Genomic DNA, 13,585 nt, shown 5'->3' on the forward strand with positions numbered 1-13,585 from the left:
GATCAGAACTAACTCCAAACTTCCAGTTACAAATCAAATCTCATGGAGACAGGAATTACTTCTTTCTCTGGGTCCTGAAGTCTGTTCATAATGCTTTATGTTTTAAATCTTCTTTGAAGCCAGTCAGTGAAGCGCTGCCCACCTTCCCACATGCTCCTTTAGCGCAACTGTGTTCCACACTTCAAAACATCAAAACCACGTTTCATGTTTTTCCCTAGAGGTTAAACTTGTGCTTTAACAAGTCAAATCTCACTTTGTTATTTTCTGTGAATTTTTCCAACCTGGCAAGGCCTGCCTGTCTCCCTGTTCAGTACTGCTCATGGATCTCATTGCTTTTTCCAGTTCTTTCTCATATGGTGTCACCTCCAAATTCCTTGACAGGTGTTTGAGAAAGAAGATTTTCTAATAATAAAGAAGAAAAAAAGAGAAGAGAGGAGAGGAGAGGAGAGGAGAGGAGAGGAGAGGAGAGGAGAGGAGAGGAGAGGAGAGGAGAGGAGAGGAGAGGAGAGGAGAGGAGAGGAGAGGAGAGGAGAGGAGAGGAGAGGAGAGGAGAGGAGAGGAGAGGAGAGGAGAGGAGAGGAGAGGAGAGGAGAGGAGAGGAGAGGAGAGGAGAGGAGAGGAGAGGAGAGGAGAGGAGAGGAGAGGAGAGGAGAGGAGAGGAGAGGAGAGGAGAGGAGAGGAGAGGAGAGGAGAGGAGAGGAGAGGAGAGGAGAGGAGAGGAGAGGAGAGGAGAGGAGAGGAGAGAAGAGAAGAGAAGAGAAGAGAAGAGAAAAGAGAAGAGAAGAGAAGAGAAGAGAAGAGAAGAGAAGAGAAGAGAAGAGAAGAGAAGAGAAGAGAAGAGAAGAGAAGAGAAGAGAAGAGAAGAGAAGAGAAGAGAAGAGAAGAGAAGAGAAGAGAAGAGAAGAGAAGAGAAGAGAAGAGAAGAGAAGAGAAGAGAAGAGACCAGATCAATGAGCCAGCATAGCAAGTTGCAGAGTCTGTCCAAAGTGACAAACTTTGCCGTCTGCATGAGCACCAACCAGGTAGAGGAGAATGTCAACACAAAAAGATTATTTTTTGTCAAGAGAAAGAAATTAATTAGTTAAAGATCTCAAAACAATGGTAGTGTCTCTGCTCTTTCAGACAGCAGGCATTATTCATGCATCTTTCAGAGAAATTAAGGCACAGAGATTTAAAGGGATTTTCCCAGTCAGCATGAGAAAAAAAAAAAAATCATGGAGCGATGTCCTGATTTTTATTCTGTAAAAGCAAACCTACATTTAATATCTAGATGCATATAGTTTAATTCTAGACTCTGGTATCAGTGTTCTCAAGAGCCTACTGCAGTTTGATGAATTTCAGCTAAATGTTCAGGAAAAATGAGTGTCTCTACAACATCATCAACAGGGAACCAACAATAAAACTCAATTTGGTTTTAGAAACAAGATTTCACTTGCAGTGTCTCATCTTATTTGAAGTTATTTCATTTCTCTTTCTAATTGCTCTCTAGTTACACAATCCCCCTCATGGTATTGAGTCCTTAGCAAGTGCTTAATTAACAAAAACAAAAATTATGATTTTTCTTCCTTCTCAGATTGCTAGTGAAATCACTTTATTGGCATATTTTCTAGAAATTATCTATTTCTGCTTGGCTGTGTTTGTGAGTAATGAAATGAGTGACTGCAAAGAACTTAAAGCGATTCTAAAGAAAAGGAATTAGTTTTGAATTTAATTTTTTAAAAAAGTCAACAAAACAAAACAAATCCCAACATTTCTTTCCATGTATGGAACTAAAAGCAAATTATTTAGTTCTGGTTACTGGGTCTCACTTAAGCTTAATTTATCAAAATGACTACAGCATCTTTCAAAATAATGTAGGCAGTTCAAAAGAAAAAAAAATAAACAGCTACAGAGAAAGGTGAACTTCATTCTCTCTGGACAAAATAATCAAGAAGAATGACAGCAAGAGATGATTAATATTCCAGATGGTAGCACGGTCTATAATTAAAATATGATATGCCAAAAGATTACAGCCAAACAAGTAGCCTGCCCTCATCTGCTTCTTAGTATTACTAATTGTACTGTTATTAGGCCAAACAGTGGCTTTTCCTCGTTACATTAATTCCTTTATTTGCTGTGGAGCTCCTGTCTTAAAGCTGCAGACACCAGAAAAACACTTTATGACAAAAATAAGCCAGCAGAGGCAGAGAGAGGCCCTGCTGAGAGGTAGGGACAGAGATGCACGAACAGAGGAAGTGTGGCATCACAAGCCCCTCATTACTCTTCTGTACAAATCTATTTCTTACAGCCACTAAGCTGTAAGATGTGTGTGTGTGTGTACACTGAGTGTAAGATGCACACTTAGGTTTCCAACATTTTCAATGTCTTCCAATGAGATGAAGGATTTGGGGCAGTTTGTCCTCGTGGGTAACATGTGTAGTATTTGAATGCACGATGAAAACATTTCCCCAGTGGAACTTCACATTTCTCAGCTTCAAGCACATGCTGTACTTAATCAAAACAGAGCTAAAAGAGAATGTGAAGAATCAGATGTCTTTCAAAGTCCCAACAGCCTGTGTTTTCAAATCTCAGACCACCCTTCATGTGATTATCTGTGGGCCTAATGAAGTAATTGCAGAGTGGTGGCCTGATTTCCTTGAATCAAATCTCTACACTCACGAAGCTCCAGGAGTATAGGGAGCCTGCTAACACAGTGACCCTGCTGCATGGGGGCTCATACATATTTTTCATATTAGGGAGCAGATGGAAGCTGTAATTCCCTCTAGAGCAGAGGGATGCCTTTTAGCAAACAGTAGCAGATGACATGTTCATTTCTGGAAATGATTTCCACGTGTATCCAATAGATCAATGGGCTGTGGTGAAGAAGCTGAAGCAGGCCAGAATAAATGTTGCAGAGGAGATGGGGAAATACATCTCATGACCTGTGAATTCCTGTGTATCTGGTGCTCAGCATGAGGACTCACCACTTTGTGATGCCAGGAAATCCAGTTATGGCACCCAGGCAAAGAGCTCTGCTTGGCTTTCAGAAACAGACTGCATTAGCACTGACGGCATCACACTATTTCTCATGAAATACACCATTTTTCAGTAGGTGGGCTTTACAGGTGATCCAACCTTTCTGCAGAAGAGACAGTGCAGCCACTGTGGTCTCTTTTCATGTTTGTCTTTTGCATTTAGAAGGTCCAGAATGCTTTTTCTTGAAGTCGCAGGTTTGGCAGTCCTGGCTGCAGTAGAGTCAAGAAGCCTGTCAGGTGTCTAAGTGAGATAAACTGCAAAATGCAAACCCTGGTAACTTCTTTAAAATTAAAATACCCAAGCTTGCTGTCTTTCAGCCCTTTTTCAGGCATGCATGTTTGTTCTGCCAGCAAGGCAGCCACTTGGGAAGACAAGGGGCATAGAGGACTTGGAGCACCCTCTGAGCTTGACAAGGAGACTCTCATGAAGAAAATGCTCAGGACTTTTTAATTCAGCCTTTGCAATGCAGTGCTAGCCAAGAGTATTTCCCTATCCTTCTTTTCCTTACTCCTAACAAGGAGAGACCAAAGCTTGCCCTCAGGAAAATACATAGCTAATATTAAGAAGAGCATGAACTAGCCAAGGGAGGATAACTTGAAGACTAAGAAAATACAGAGTAATGGGGCTTACAGTGGGATCTACATCACTGTACTTTTTTAGAAGGTGTACAGGTTTCTTTTTCATGATGCTGATTATATATGTTCCCAAACTCCACAGGGCTGTTTAAAATCCCATCGACTGCATAACTTGGATATTTCCACACTCCGAGTTCTGTGGAGTATTAGTTTCAGTGTTCATGCACAGTGACTTAGCCCATTCCTGAGCTATACAAAATCCCTCTGGCAAACTCTATCACTGCCTCAGCTCTGACCTACATCTTCTCAGCTGCCCAATTCAAACCTCCTCCTGCCTGAAGATTGGCCATCAAGGCATAGAGAAGCTCCCTGTGACCGATGGAGCTCCTGTTCCCAGAGGTGAAAGGCCACCAGCTGTGAGAGCCCTCTTTCCTTCCTCTCTCCTGACTGACAACCCTCAGCAACAGCCCTCTAATTCATGCTACACTGCAGGAACTAAATAAACAACTGTATTAAGCAATTACTGCAATAAATGCTTTCTTTATTCCCTCCTTTCTACTACCAATTTGTTGTTGGAGGGCTGGAGTGGCTTAATTTTTTTTAATTGCAAAATAACCACCTCACTGACAGGTGGGTTATGGTACATGTTTAAAAATCCATTGAAATGAAGATAAAGTCAGATGGGCTGTAATGTAATGCAAATTTGAAAGTCTTTGCTCTTAACTCTGCTGAGATTTTGCCAAGCTCGGGCATCCTCTACAGCAAGCAAAACATTCTCTTCCATGACACCAAAATGTGGGTTTTTTTAATCCTGCTTTAATCCTATTTTTATCCTCAAACATTTCAAATTTGAAATTCATCTTGCCCAGTGTATTTAAGTGCCCAGGAATTCGCTCCTGAAGTTAGTCCAGCCTCCCCAGTTCTGACTGCAAGGAAGGGAAGCTGTGATGGCAGATGTGTTATTTAACTACAACCAGCTATATGCTGTCCATTTAGACAGAGATTTGCCCTGCTATGCATAGCTAGATCTTTTCCACAAATGACATTATCTGATAATAAGGCCCAGACCTGACTTGCTTAAAGGAATTTCACTTGAAACTGGAAAATTAAATTCTCCTGGCAATCAAAGGCAAAATAACTCTGTAAGCTGACAACACATTTAAAATTAACTCTGATTTTTAGAAGAGATATCTTTTGGCAAGGTTGATTTTCCAATGAGTCTGACTTTTTTTAAACATGCAGCTCACTATTTACGGAGCAGTAATAATTTCAGGGGCTTGAAAACCTACTGAATTCTTCTGGAATAATTGAAACATCCAGACAATTAAGGAATGTGTGATTTGGTACTGATTTATTTAGCATGAAAACAGATTTGTGTCAAAATAGATGTCAACAGCCGAAATTCAAAAACACCTGCATCTTTACACTAATTTATCTTCAGTCACTTTGTGTGCATTATGGGCACACTTGAAAAATGGACTTGTGCTTGGGTTTTACTTATATTTAACACAGTTGTAACTTCTCATTGTAGAAGTTAGTTTGGCTGTTTTCTCGTATGTGTTGAGATAAGGGTGCCACCAAGGCACAAGGGTTGACAACCCCGTTTCACAGCCCAGTCCTTTCCACACCTGCAGAGCATCAGCATCATCTCCCTGCTTGGCATCCTGAGGGCAGGGCAGCTCCAAAATGCGGTGCCCGAGCTGTGCAGCGCAGCAGGGCCCAAGCAGCACGGCCCAGTGCGGTGCCATCGCAGCCTCCTCCCCTGTGCCCCTGTCACGGACGGCTGCTACCACAGCAAGGACAGTCAGCAAGAACAAAGATGTTTAAAAACTCATGTCGTATGGCCACAGATCTGGAGGATTGTTGGTCACATCTGCAGAGTCTGCGTGGCCCCTCTCCAGCGTACTGCCCTCAGCAAGTGTGTGGGTGAAGATGCAAGGCTTGTCTTTACCTCCTGTTGCAATTTTCTCTTAGTGTTTTCTGCCGAGCTTGGAATATAATATGTGCACACGTGGGAACACAGGCAAGTCATTCAGGAAAAAGCAACCCCCGGAGCAGACAGAGTTTCAAAAGTCTCTGGTTTTGAAAAGCACCGCAGCAAGAGCAGGTGCTTCCACTCACACAGACAGGAGCTAATTGTAGGATCAACTCTGGCCTGCAGGCTCTCTTTTTTATGGTTGTGTCCACAAAGTCTTTGACTGCTCTCTGTAGTTAGTGGCCGCACACACAAAGAGGTCTTTCATTAGCAGTGCTCTATAGGAAGCCAGGGCACAGAGTAAATGACACCTTAATGCTCCCTTTCAAAGCTGGAGTGGTTTGACAATGACGCGTGTTAGTGACCTGCTGCATGTTCCTCCTGCCTGCCTTCCTCCGGCTTGCAATTAAGTTTACAGACATCTAATATTTAGCTTGCATCCAAAACTTTGGCAGTGATTGCTTATAAGTTACTCTGGGAAGATGCGAGGGAAGATCTTTGTTTCAAGAACACGGCTCCAACTTCACGTCACAGCAAGTGCCGATTAACTCACTGCCCCAGGAGAGGCACCCAGTGCCTCTAGGGACCAAGCCCTGCAGCTGAGCAGTGAGCAACCAAGAAAACCCTGCAAGAATTTCTGGGGCTGTTCATTTTTAGGGCAAAGAATTACCTTTTTTGTTTCTGGAAAGTCCAATGGGATTTTGAATGTCCAGCCTTAGGCGTGATGCTGTGTAAACCTGGGGCACAAGTTAGCTCTGGCTATAGATCTCTGTTCTCATCTGCCCCATCAACATCTGTGACTTAGTGGCCCGATGGAAGCGGTGTTATCCTCTCCTGTTTAACTGGCTACTGCAACTTGCTACTTCCATTTCAGAGGTTTCTGTGTCTTTGCTCATTAAATGCAAAGCAAAGAGAGAAACACAAACAGCAGCTGTCACAAAATCCTGTATTTTCATTAATTGTGTGCTCTAGACTGAACTATCTTACTGATGGTGAAGAAGTTACAGGCATTACAGCTGAAAGTATCCATGAGTATGAAACTGAGCTCTGCCCAGTTTTGCAAGCAGGGGTGGTGCTTCCCTGTGTGAGCTACTTCCCTCTAAAAAGGAATCTCTGTTTACCCACATTATTTACAACAGTGTTGTGTTTCAGTAAGTCAGGCCTATTTTTACAATAAAGTCCTGTTTTTATAAGGCACTGTACTTTTCAGAGACTTCATATCAAAATCCTTCTTCCTGGGGGAGTAGAGGCAATGGACTGCATGAAAAATAGAAGGCAAGAAAAACAAAAAATACACTTGTTGAGTCATATGCAGGGCATGTTTACAACACCAGACCAATTATATCTCAATATTTTCATCATTATACAATTTGAGGTTCTACTGATAATTTATAAAATGCTCTTAGTTTTGACAACTTAGATTCTTAAGAGGGATTTTATGTACTCACCCTAGTTTGAATGATGTGACTAAAAATGCTTGAAAAAAAACCATACACACACATGCACATGCTTTCACAAAAAGGGAAAAAACTTACAAGTTTAGAAGTGAATATTATATAAACATATTTAAGTTAATACTAATTAAACATATTTAGAACCATGGAAAAAGAAGGTAATTCTTCACCACTTCTTCCATGGAATTTAAGTTGCATTCTGTATAACTGAAATATAAGCTGATGGAAATGTGATAGAAATACTTTTATTTTAGTTTTGGGGGGAACTGATGGGGGTTTTTCTGAGGGGTTTTCGTGTTTTGGTTTGTTTTTTTTTTAATTTGGAAAATTAGCATTCACAAAGCCAGACAGCCAGGTGTTTTGTCTGTAAGAGATAAGTATCTCATATCTCTCTCAGTTTTGTTTGACAGATGAGCTCTATCCCATCACTTTCAAGGCACATCAGCCAAATTGAGACCTTCCAGCTGCATCCTTTGGAGCAGATCAGTAAAATTATGCGTGGGAAGTATATGTTAGTAAGGTAGTTGTCTGAAGAATTCCTAGAGATACTTGTATTTGGAAAAAGCTAGCTACAAATATATGATACAGATCATCCTAAATAAGACCTGAACTGTAGTTACATGGCCTATTTTCTGCATCAGCAGAGTCAGTTTAGGAAATTCTTGCTTTCCTTTTGTCTTCCTCCATGTTCTCAGCAAGATACAGTAGGATACTTGACACCTTTGAAAGGCAGTAGTCACCCAGAGGCCTAACCTGCACCAGGAGTCAAAGTGCCAGAGAATTAAGGAAATTATTGGAGATAATTTGGAGATAAACCCACAGAGGAGGCAGCAAGTGTTGAGGCTGTGCTCTTTTTGGCCATGCTGCTGGTGAGTCCTTCAGCTAACCCAGTGTTGGATCTGTCAGGCATTTAGCCTTTGACCTGAGCTTTAGCACTCCTAGCAGAAGCCAGCTGCCACCACTCCTGACTTCCTTGCAAAGCTTTAGTATGTGCAGAGTAGGTGGGAAATCTGGGAAATCTATTAAGTTTTAATAGACAACAAACAGGAATGCTTCCAAAGTATTTGTGTTCCAAGAGCCACCTACAAACCACAGCACTATCAAAGCCCAGATGACAGAATGATGAGTGAATTAAATCCATGAGAGATGGGCTTTTGATTTCACTAGGACCAAGTTTAACTGGACTTCTGTAATGACATAACCATACCAAATCATATTCCTTATAACTGTCCAACTAGCTGTGCAACATTTCTCTTGTTGAGGATATCTGGCACCGCAGCCAGAAGAAGTCATTATGCTTTGGTTGTGTTCTTACTTGTTCTTATGTTCTTTCAACACTGCTCCCTAGGACGTCCCTTTCCTCTGTCTCTCTCTTCATCGCCGTCAGGATGCTCCTTAGACCCTTTTTTTCATCTTATTGTTGCCCCACAAGCCTTGCCTGAAATCTTTATCTTAACACCTCCTGACACATCTGAACCACCACATTACTGTCAGACGTTCTGGACATTCGGAACCCATCAACCTGTGCCACATTCCTGTGAAGTGACACATCTTTCATGTTTTGTTTTGACAAATCAGCACCGGGCAACTAAAGTCTGTTTTTAAAAGCACTAAAAATAATTGTTCTTTTTGTGAAAATCAGGATTAAGCTGCGCTTCTATGCTAGGAACGTGTAGGGCTTCCTGGAGGGAGCTGACTTGCTCCTGCAAGGCTATTTTTAGAACATCTGAGACGAGTTTCATAAACATGTACTAAACAGGACTTTCTGCAAGTGGAAAGCAGTGCTTTTTAGCACATTTGATTGCTCTTTCTTCTGGGTTAGTGCTCCTTCACACTTGAAGCTTTCTCCACAAAAAATGAAGAGCTGGTTGGTGACAACAAGTTCTCCACTGCCTCTCTGCCTTTTCCTTTTTGCCTTTGTTGGTAAACACACTCCTCTTGCATTTTCCAAAGATATTTCAGGTCTGGGTATTATGAACTCATGGCTACTTTCTCTTGGAGTTTTTCCTTCCACCAGGCTGCTCCTCTCCTGGAACACAGGACAAAAGACAGATGCAGAGAGGCTGCAGCAGAAATGACCACACTTCTCTACCAATAACCTTGCAAGCAAGGTGAGCATGTGTGAAGCACATGACACCAGGTAGATGCATTTGACAGGATGGCAGAACTTTCTTTTCAAGTCCTCAGTGACTGTGAGAGGAATCCTCTCTCCTCCTCTTTCCCTACATCTGACTTGTACTAAATAAATGTCCTAGGAAAGAGCTGGAGCAAGCCACAAACATTGGGGACCAGATGTTCCAAATCTCACCTTTTAGCAAGGTTGAATACAGAGCTGTACCATTTGCTCTTTCTTGAGGGGGATATTTTAAAACTATTCCCCAGGCAGTAGCAAAAGCAGTAGCAGGTTATGCTAGCTTCCAACTGAATGATTCCTGTAAAACAGCCAAGAGGCTTGTCTACAAAATATTTTGGAGCTAGTAGCACCCAGCAGTATGTGCAGCTTAGAAGAGGACTGTTTCCTTAACAAGCTTTCCTTCGTGATGTGAGCACTCAGTGCCTTCGTATACCCATGAATCTCCTTCAACTTTGGCTCCCTCAGACTGCCATTCTGCTCCTGATGCTGCAGGCTCCAACAGGGCATCCTTGAATACCTCAGAACTTGATGATACACAGGATAAAACACCTTCATGCTGGTAATTTGCTTCATTACACAAGCTGTTTGCCTGGCTAACTGGGTGTTTTTCCCTCCAACACCTGCGGTGCAAATTCTGCTGCTGGTTGCAGGGCACTGAATCACACATTTCTTAAGGGTGATTTCTGCTTTTGCAACTGGTCTAAACTCTTAGGAAGGATGGTTACATCTGCAAAGACAAGCCATATGGTGTGGAAACTCCCCTCCCAAAACCCATGAACATTTCCCTTCTAAACTGACCTAACATTAGGAGTGAAAGGTGAACTGCTTCTCCTAAACAGAAACCTCATGGGTTTGTTTGTGAAGAAGTGGTTTTGAAAGTTGGTCATCTTCATATCTACAGTTCCAGGTTAAACAGGTGATGACTGAAGCAGTGGAAGAGAGTGGTCAGTAAATAGAAATAGAAATAGATACAGCAGAAAAGAAAGGAGGAACAGAGCTGAGAAATGTTCACAAAAATTTAGTAGTGCTAGGAGTTGGGTGAACATGTAGGAATCAGCAAGTCAGAGGTGGTAGAATAATTGGTTATGACTGTTTTGACTTTACTTACTTTAATATGAATACAGCATCATGAGGAAATTCTGGTCTGTTTTCACATCCCCATGGTGCTAGGGGGAAGACCAGAGCTTTGATTGTGAGCCCAGCATTTCTGGAAGGCTCCTGCACAAGATCTGACACAAGTCAGAAAGTTTTTCATATAGCTGCAAGGTAAGTTTCAGAGTCTAGGGACATCAGAGCATGGGTTACTCTGCCTGGTTGTGCAGTTCAGGCAACAAGCACTGAACTCTCAGTCTCCTCCTGTTTATTGAAAAGGAACAGCAAGCTGTACACCACTACTTTTGTGCATGTCAATAAAGCAATATGCAGGACGGCTGTTCTTAATATCTCCACTGTTTGCGCTCACAATTTTTTGTCCACTAGTTAAACACCTGATTCACAAATACTTCAAGGCTTGGGTTGGGATTGGGCTTTTTTTCTTCTTGTCATGCACACTTTCTTTTTTTTTTTTTCCCCATCCAGCGTTCTAAGCTTTTTAACACTTCTGCCTCAACTCTTGGCAACACCTGGATCACATACTTAACTTGCTTTTTATCTCAGCAGCTTGTAAGCTTTAAACAACTGACACACTCCATCAAAGGAAGAGAAAAACCAAAACAAGAACCCTATTAACCTCTGTTACCCATATAAACTAATTAACTCTAACCCCTCCCCAATTATCCCTGGAGAGGGGAACTGCTTTTATAAGCTTCCTGCTTTTCTTCACCCCTCCTCTTCATGGCTGCTTGCCTTGTTCCTGAGGAGCGAGGCACTGACGTGCCCCCATCTGCGGCTACCTTTGCAGCCCCAGGGGCTCTACAAACACTGGGCTGCTGTGAGGTGCTGAGCCCCACATCCCTGCTTGGCCATGGTGCCCTTCAGGTGCCTGGGGGAAGGGGAGAGGTTGCTTTTCACTACAACTCTTGGTCACACCTGGTTGTTCAGTCCACGGTCAAGGGTGGTGACCCTTAGTTTCTGACCTTGGATTATATTTCAGGTTTCAAACAGGCTTCCCGTTTGCTGATTAAAGCTTGCTTGTTCAAAGCAAAAGGATTAAAAAGAGTAATTATAATCCTGCTAATTTATGTGATTCTTCATGCTAAACCATGCCTGTGTGCATAGACATCTGTGAGCACACGTGCCTGGGATGGTTTTTGTGTGCATTTGTTTTAAACCTATGCCAGCAGTGAGGGAGACAAAGATTATTAACTGGCTGCTGTTAGTCCTCTCTGTGCCATATATATGTCAACACACACCATCGTTCTTCCTTTTTTCATTAAGAACTAGCTAAAAGCAGTGAGTTATTTCAGGATGCCAAGCTCTTGCTTCTGAATTGTTATTCAACAAGTAACCTGATGCTATTGTGGCTACCCTACCCAGCTCCACCTGACTTTTTTGTCGTCTCTCTTATCAAGCAAAGTCACAGTTACACATTTCCAATGCAGTGCATGCTGAAGACAGATCATTTGTATGTGGAAGTGATAACATGGACTGATTATATGCAGGTGAAGGGGGAAGTCTCAGCAAGGGTCCAATAAAGCAGAAGGCAGCAAGTGGGGGGAAGCCCTGTTCCATGCTTTCAGAAGGGATATTACTAGCAGATTATTAATAGCAGGTTGTAACCATCCTGATCAACATCACTCAAAACAAGTGGATAAATTCAGAGCTCAGAGCAAGAGGGAGGTACAGGGCTCTCTCAGGTCTCTTGGTCGCTACGTCTCAGTTATTTTGTCCTGAGGAAGGTGTCAGACTAGTCCTGGGAATTGAGCTCCTTTCTGCAGCTGGATGGGGCAGCGTGATGCAGGCCAAACAAAAACTCAAGGCATGATCCACAGTTATGTAAAGGGGCTTTGGACTCAGTCCTAACTTAATCTGAAAGTTGCTTGAGGGGCTTCTCAATACACTTTGTTACTTGGGCCAGGAGAGGTGTTTTGGATTAGGATTTAGCAAAACTCCAGGTGGGCCAGCCACTGGATCAGGGCATGTGGTCTCTCTCCAGGTGAATGCTTATGGAGCATCCAGTGCTGCAGGTCACTGCAGGGTAGGGAGGGCCCAAATGGCCATGGCCAAAGAACAGGCTCCAGTTAATCTCATCCTTACGGTGTGAATCATAAAAATATCAATTTTTATAAAATGTCCAGGCAGCACACTTTGAGGGGCAAACAAGGATTTGACTGTTTTTTTCTCCTGAAAAATACTACAGACTGGAACAGACTTCTGAGCAGGCTCTATGGAGCTCCACAGAGTCCACAAAGCTTCACTTTTGATATCATTGCCCAATTCTCATTACCAGCTGAGCAGCAGTGCTGTAGAAACCTTCCTTACCTTCCTCTCTTTAGAGATGAGTCAGGTTTATTTTATCCCAGGGTGCTTGACACTCGAGTATTGCCACTTAAGTAACTAAAAAAAAATAAGAAGAGTCTCTAACATGCAGGCACTATAGAAGTGGCCTGCATTATGGGGAATCTAGCTTTGATGTGCCCTCATGGCTACAGCAAGTCTCTCCCCACTCCATCTGTGTTGGTGAATTTGAGTGCTTTGCTTCTGAGGATGAAGAATTGAACCATACCCAGGTGGATCCACCCAGCCCACATGAGAGCATTCCTTCAAAAGATAGCTGCCAGCCTGTCCTCCCCCTTGTTTTTATTCTTTTCTGTTGGTGTTTCCCCTCTCCTGCCCCTGGGCCCAGCCCTGTGGTGCTCAGCCAACTGCTGGCTGAGGATGCTGTGGGAGGGAGCAGAGTGGCCCTGGGGTGGTATCACCACAACTGGTGCCTGCCTGCACAGGGCTCAGCACACTGGGGGCGCTGGGTCTGGCCACAGAAGCTCCCTTCCCTCCTCACCATAGTCCCTCTTGCAGAGCATTCCTAGCTGTATCCACAAAAACTGCATCCCCATCTTCTGCTTCTCTCTCTGACTCCATGTGAGAGTGCAGCAGCAGCAAAATTAAGGCAGCAGATTAGAAATTCTAAAAATTTTCAGCAGTCCTTCCCCATCCTCCTCTTTAGGAAGCTGCTTTCAATCACTTTATGTACTGAAAACAAACATGAAAGGAAAAACTCTCCTCTGCCTTCAGTTGTCAGAGCAAAAACCAGAATTCCCTGAGCTCTTTTCAGAAGTGCTAATATTCTCCCCTAGGCCTTCATTATATCGCACACAGATCTGCAGTCCTCTGCACACAGGCAGGGAGGGAACAGCCTTAAAAAGTTGGGCTGCAGTATGTATGTATTTATTTATTTATTAAAAATAAAAACAAAAATTTGCCAGCACCAGTGAACAGCGGATCACAGTGGAATAAAAAGGAAGTTCATGGTTCCAGCACTAATCAAACAGGTAAT

General features: G+C 42.8%; 1 protein-coding gene and 1 long non-coding RNA gene across 4 annotated transcripts in view; both read right to left on the minus strand.

Annotated features, from left to right (window-relative positions):
• The window catches only part of NHS (NHS actin remodeling regulator), a 246,541-nt gene that overhangs the window by 73,473 nt on the left and 159,483 nt on the right, over positions 1-13,585 (minus strand). The gene's annotated exons all lie outside the window — the stretch shown is intronic.
• On the minus strand, positions 7,323-12,644 carry LOC111922939 (uncharacterized). Its single transcript, XR_002860825.2, has 3 exons — positions 12,574-12,644; positions 9,952-10,076; positions 7,323-9,048 (listed from the first exon to the last, which is right to left on the minus strand). It is a non-coding gene; the product is annotated as an uncharacterized LOC111922939 (long non-coding RNA).

The sequence above is a fragment of the Cyanistes caeruleus genome, chromosome 3 (genome assembly GCF_971803275.1).
Source record: "Cyanistes caeruleus chromosome 3, bCyaCae1.hap1.1, whole genome shotgun sequence".
In the NCBI taxonomy this organism is placed as follows: Eukaryota; Metazoa; Chordata; class Aves; order Passeriformes; family Paridae; genus Cyanistes; species Cyanistes caeruleus.